This window comes from Ctenocephalides felis, unplaced genomic scaffold (assembly GCF_003426905.1).
Source record: "Ctenocephalides felis isolate EL2017-DRISC unplaced genomic scaffold, ASM342690v1 CF-g0.4_SCAFFOLD_03573, whole genome shotgun sequence".
NCBI lineage: Eukaryota > Metazoa > Arthropoda > Insecta > Siphonaptera > Pulicidae > Ctenocephalides > Ctenocephalides felis.
This window is the reverse complement of record NW_020539727.1, coordinates 6319685-6325684: the sequence shown is the minus strand read 5'-3', so window position 1 is coordinate 6325684 and position 6000 is coordinate 6319685. Positions and strand designations below refer to the sequence as shown.

General features: G+C 30.2%; 1 pseudogene; it reads right to left on the bottom strand.

The window, feature by feature from the left end:
• Window positions 1–976: 976 nt before the first annotated feature.
• Window positions 977–6000, bottom strand: part of LOC113389445 — a 130935-nt pseudogene continuing 125911 nt past the window's right edge.

The following is a 6000-nucleotide window of genomic DNA, read 5'->3' as shown; positions in this document are numbered from 1 at the left end:
ATATCCACGGGTTTTCACTCAAATCAAACGTGTCAAAAGCTTACAATTTTTCACTTCAATCTTTAATTTGAAAAAAATTGGTTTTTATAAAAAATTACACCGAGAGATGCTAAATTGGTGTTAAGATAGCAAATTCAGTAATACATTCCTTAAAATTTAGTTGTTTTTTTTTAATGAAATAAGTGGACAATACAATTTCAGAAAAACTGACTCGTCTAACATGACTTATCAATGTTTATATCAATTATCAATAAAACAAATAATTAAATTTTCATTTTCATATTTTATTAACATTAATAATAAACAAATATTTTATTGTCCATAACTGTTACTAATAATAAATATAAATTACTTGAAACAAATAAAATATTCACATCAAAAAAATTTACACGAATATAATAAAAATAAAACCATACGCAGAATAATGTTTGTATTTCTTTTATTCGATACATAAAAGAAATAAATATTCATAGTTTTGTTTAATTTTACAGAACTAAAGATCACAATAATTAATTTTTGCTGCAATTTGCAAATTTGCATTTCATAAATAATATTTGATTTTATATTAAAATATAATTAGTCAATAAAATAACTTAAATTGTTTACAAATATAAACATTCAAATGACGTACATGTATATATGTATATATGTAAATATATACATGTATGTGCACTTTAAGATATAATTAAGAATAGAATAAAATTGAATTATACACATTTTCAACACTGTTTGAATAAAGTAGATAGGTACTTTTTCGTAGAGCTTAAAATTATAAATTAAATGAAATAAATGAAAGTATGCTAGAATTTATCTCCCACGCATATGTCTATTTCAGACGACTAATTTTACTTTTATCTAGGATAAAAATATCAAAATTATTTTGAAGTTACAAAAGTTGTTTGAGATATTAATATTGATTACTAGATAGAATATTAAACTCAACCATTGCATGCCACAATAATAAATAATTTAAAACATTAAAATTCAAGAACGTTTTTCTTGAATTTTTCTAACTTTTTAAACGCAATGAATTTATTTCGATTGATATGTTGAGTTTAGCGATAATGTGGCACTTCTTTTAATTTTTTACATATATAATAAAGGTATTAAATAATTCAAATAAACTTAAACATTAGTGCATGAGAGTTATTTGACTCACAATAAATTACTCACATATATAATAACAGAAAAAATAAGCACAAATGACTAATTTTGATCGTAACTCTCATAACTTCATTATTTACCTTTATGTGTACTTGTCAAATGTTTGCTTAAATGTTTATGAAAATTTATTCTACCTTACAAATCGCTTTCACCGTACAAGGCTGTGCTGAAGGACATGTAATCGAGAGCACCGGGTACACCATTGGGTCCCTTGTAAGGTGGCATACGTTGAATGCAGTATTCGGCCTGGTCTGGTGGCAATTCTCTGCGTAACTCATCGGGCAGAATGTATGGCTGAAAGAAGGAACAATATTATTTATGTAAATTTTGATTATTTTTACTTTACACTTATATTACATTACACTTTTATAAACTTTTTCATTAACAAATTATGACTTTTAAGATTATTTCTATAAATTACACAGGCGCACAAAATAAACTACTTGGTATTGGTATTTTGCCTTGAGGCAAGTTAAATGAACTTCCCAATAGGTGTAAATAATCGACTAATCAATGAGAAATAAATTAATTTATGAGTGATTAAAAGTATTCCAAGTGGATTTATTACACATAATTGTAAACGAACGAACACGTTAACTCGGAGTATTTTCTAGAAGCAAATTTTCAAAAATCAACATTTTTTATAATTGTACCAGTTTCCGCAGGACTAATACTTTGGTATGTTCATTAAGACTAAGACTAAGACTAAGTGCTCTATCGTTACACCAAGCATATCGTCTAATTTTAATTTTAACTACTCATTTTCTCAAACTTTGATGAACTTTTAAATTTAAGTACGTTCTATAGACCATGATATATATCGTCAAAAAAAAGTTCCATAAAAATCGGCTTAATTTTTTTTTTCAAAAGTTAATTACAAGAAAACGGTTCGGTAGATTTTCACCTAAAATTAATCAGTATCATTCCCAACTAATATCTTTCAAACAGTTTTTGATATTTTAAAATCGATTCGGTGGTATGAGCTTAAATGTGTACGAAAAGTTTAACACTTGTTTTCAAATTGCAAAGACAAGGCTCAGCAGATCGTCGCACAAAACTGACAAACGATAGTCCTCATCGAGATACATCAAATGACTTAAATTTTTTAAATCGGTCCGGGCGTTTTTGAGAAAACCTCGATTTACAGCAAAAATCTGTTCACCTGCACACACACACACACATACTTTTTTCCAAATTTGGTCTCATTCGATTCAGAATGGCTTGAAACGTCGAGAAAACATAAAATTAGCGAATCGGATTTTTTAATGATACATAAGCTTCTCCTTCGAGTTAAAAAAGTAGTAATTAGAATACGAACATTATTTTGGGTCAATTTTTATTTATATTATTAAGACTAGCCTTCCAAATATAAGTGGTGATGGCATCGTGCCTTAAGACAAATTGCTGGAACTTCCCGTACCGTAACGAAATGTTCGATGAATATTAAATGTTTTTATGTAAATTATTATAAATACTGTAACATTGTCTAATATTTATAAGAATTCTATAAACTGAATTACAAAGTTATAATAACTTATTTAGAGTATATAAGCGAGCTTTAAAACTTTAGTCAGAATTAAAATAAAAATCTGAATTATTTTCGATATACAAAAAAATTTAGAAAAAAATTTAAATTAAAAAAACCAAAAGCAATTTTTTTGTCAACACAAGCAGAAAGTTTTTTGAATCATTCAAACCGGATGCTTAGTTCCCCTAAGAACTGCCATTTTTTGTACATTTAGCTCTGTATCTTTGAAATGGCCGGATCTGCCTTTACCAAAAACTGATCACCTCTTCTCCCAATCATTACAAATTAAATGTTTTATGGATCATTCAAATCGGATACTCTGTTCTCTCAAAAGCTCGATTTCTATTTTCTGTACTCCTTGCTCCGTATCTCCGTAACTGCTGGGCCTGCCTTTGCCAAAAACTAATCAGCACATCCCCTTATCAATAGGAATCGAATGTTTTTTGAAGCATTAAAATCGGTTGATCCGTGCGCCCGAAAACGTGGACGATAAATTGTATCCATACATACACACACACACACATACATTTATTCTAAGGTATGCCAAAATGTTCAGAAACCTCTGAAACATGAAGTTATGCAAAAAATTTAATTTTCGATTTTCTACTACATTACTATAACTGACCCTACTGAATGTTAATAAAACCTAACTTTACAAATTTTTGTTAAATATGAATAGAGATAATAATAATACCTTGTCGGAGGCCAAGATTCTGAAGCTGTCGATGACTTGTTCGGCAGTGTCGGTGTCTGTACTTTCGCGGGTCATGAAATCTAAGAATGCATCGAAGTGGACGTATCCAGTTCCATTGGGATCGACTACTGCCAAAATCCTTTGGAAGTCCAAATCGCCTTGACGATCCTTTCCTATCGAGTAGCCGAGGGAAACCAGGCATGACTTGAACTCATCAGGCGCCAAACGTCCTATATAGAAATAATAAAATTAATTGCTGAAATTTGTAACAAAATTATAGATACAAATAATATATTTATAAAAGAAATATTTGCTTTATATAAGATATAAGATATGTGAGTGGTATAACAATTTATAGATTTAAATAAAATTCGTGTACAAACCCTTATAAGTCCTTCTGACCAGACCTACTAAGAGAGTCAAAAAGTTCTTTATAGATTTTATTTATAATTTATAGAACATAATATTAAAAAACATTGTTCATTAATAACAAAATCATAAAACGTAACGGTAAATGATCAAATCTAGCAGAATAATCTTGATGAATTAAAATTATCAAAATTTACAAAACTAGTTGAAAGTGGCATTTAGCCTTAAGGCAAGTTGCATGAACTACCAGAAATGTGTAAGAATTGACTTAATCAATCTAAATTGAAATTTAGTTATTTAGATAAAATTTTCAACTGTTTATTTCAAAAATGAAGTTATCGCTTTCAATTAAATCTAAACATTGCGATTTCGAATAGAATCTTATATTATATTAATTATATTGCACAGGCACGTGCTTGCATACCCTAAATTTGATATTATATTAAATTTTAATAAATTGATAATGTTTGACTCATCACATCACAAAAGCCACTTTTGACACTATAATATTTTCTGAAACTTCGATAAATTTTCAACAATAAACTATTTGTCGTAGGGCCGTAACATTTTAGTATGTTTTATAAGACCATGATATCTTGCCAAAAAGATTCATAAAAATCAGCAAATTTTTTTTTCAACAGTTAATTTTAAGAAAACAACTCGGTGGATTTGTACCTAAAACTAATCAGCATCATTCCCAACTAATATCTTTCAAACAGTTTTTGATTTTTTAAAATCGATTCTGTAGTATGAGCTTAAATGTGGACGAAAAGTTTAACACTTTTTTCCAAATTACAAAGAAACGGCTTGGCCGTTCGTCGCACAAAACTGAGAAAAGATAATCCACACCGGAATACATCGATTGGCTTTTAAATTTTTAAAATCGGTCCAGGCGTTTTTGAGCAAACGATGAAAATTCTAAATTTAACGAACGCCAAAAAATCGATACTAATTTTTGCAAACTTTGACGAATTTTTAGAAGTAAACTACTTGTCGTAGGGCAATAATATTTTAGTATGATCTATAAGACTATGGTATCTGCCACCAAAAAGAAAATAATAAAAACCATCGATTTTTTTAATACTTTATTACAAGAACATGTCCCAACGAATTTACTAAAAACTAATCAGCACGATTCCAACCAATATCTTTCTAACAGTTTTTGAATTTTCAAACTCGATTTAGAATTGCGCGCTAAAACGTGGACGAATTTTTTTCACTTCTCTGCTATTTATAAAGACACGGCTGATCGTCGCGCAAAACTGATGCATCCAATAGTTTTTAAATTTTTGAAATCGGTGCAGCCGTTTTTGAGAAAACGCCAATTTACGGTGAAAAATCTGTTCACGCACAAAAACACCCACCCACTTTTCTTCAAATTCGGTCTCATTTGATTCAGAATAGCTTGAAACGTCGAGAAAACATAAAATTAGCGAATCGGATTTTTTGATGAAAACTTCTCTTTTAGGAAGATTATGGTTAAACTGCCGAGTTTGGGGTTAAGTATCGCAACTTTTAATGATATTACTAAAAATTTTCAATAACAAATTTTATATACAAAATAGAAAAAAAATCTATTAACTTGAAAGTTTTATTATTTATCCTACCTGTGCGGTTCTTGTCGAAGTGGTTAAAGCTAGCCCTGAATTCTGTGAGCTGTTCTTGCGTGATGCCCTTAGAATCGCGGGTCAAAATTTGATTCTCGACTTCGTTAACGTTTCTATTGATACTGGTGAGAAGTTGTTCCCAGCCTACACGTAATGTGTCCATTGTATATTGAGTGTAACGATTTTCGAATACCATGGCTTCCTGGACGGCCTGGTGGATCTTTTCCAATTCCTCGATGTGTGGCTTGTAGGCGTACACGGCTTGTTCGTAGTCGCGCAGGCGGTGCAGTTGTTCTTCCAAAGATCCCTGGATAAATGAAAGAGAATTATTAGAATGGTGATTTTTGAGGTCACTTTTTGAAGTAAAACTTCTTTAGGCGCGACTATGGTGTAAATCTATACAAATGCAACGGAAACAGCGTTACGGCCGAGTCGAGTGCCTTGAATTCGTCATTCGCTCTCGATGATATCTTTTCTATACGGATCGATTGTGATTGGTCGTCGTGCCGCGTGAGTATGATTGCTTTGATTGTATAGTGAAAATAATAAAACAAATGAAAAATCTGACGTTTGAGAAACGTAAGTTTATTGGAGTAATTTCTATTATACGTAGTTACTATATATTTTTGAGGTTATTA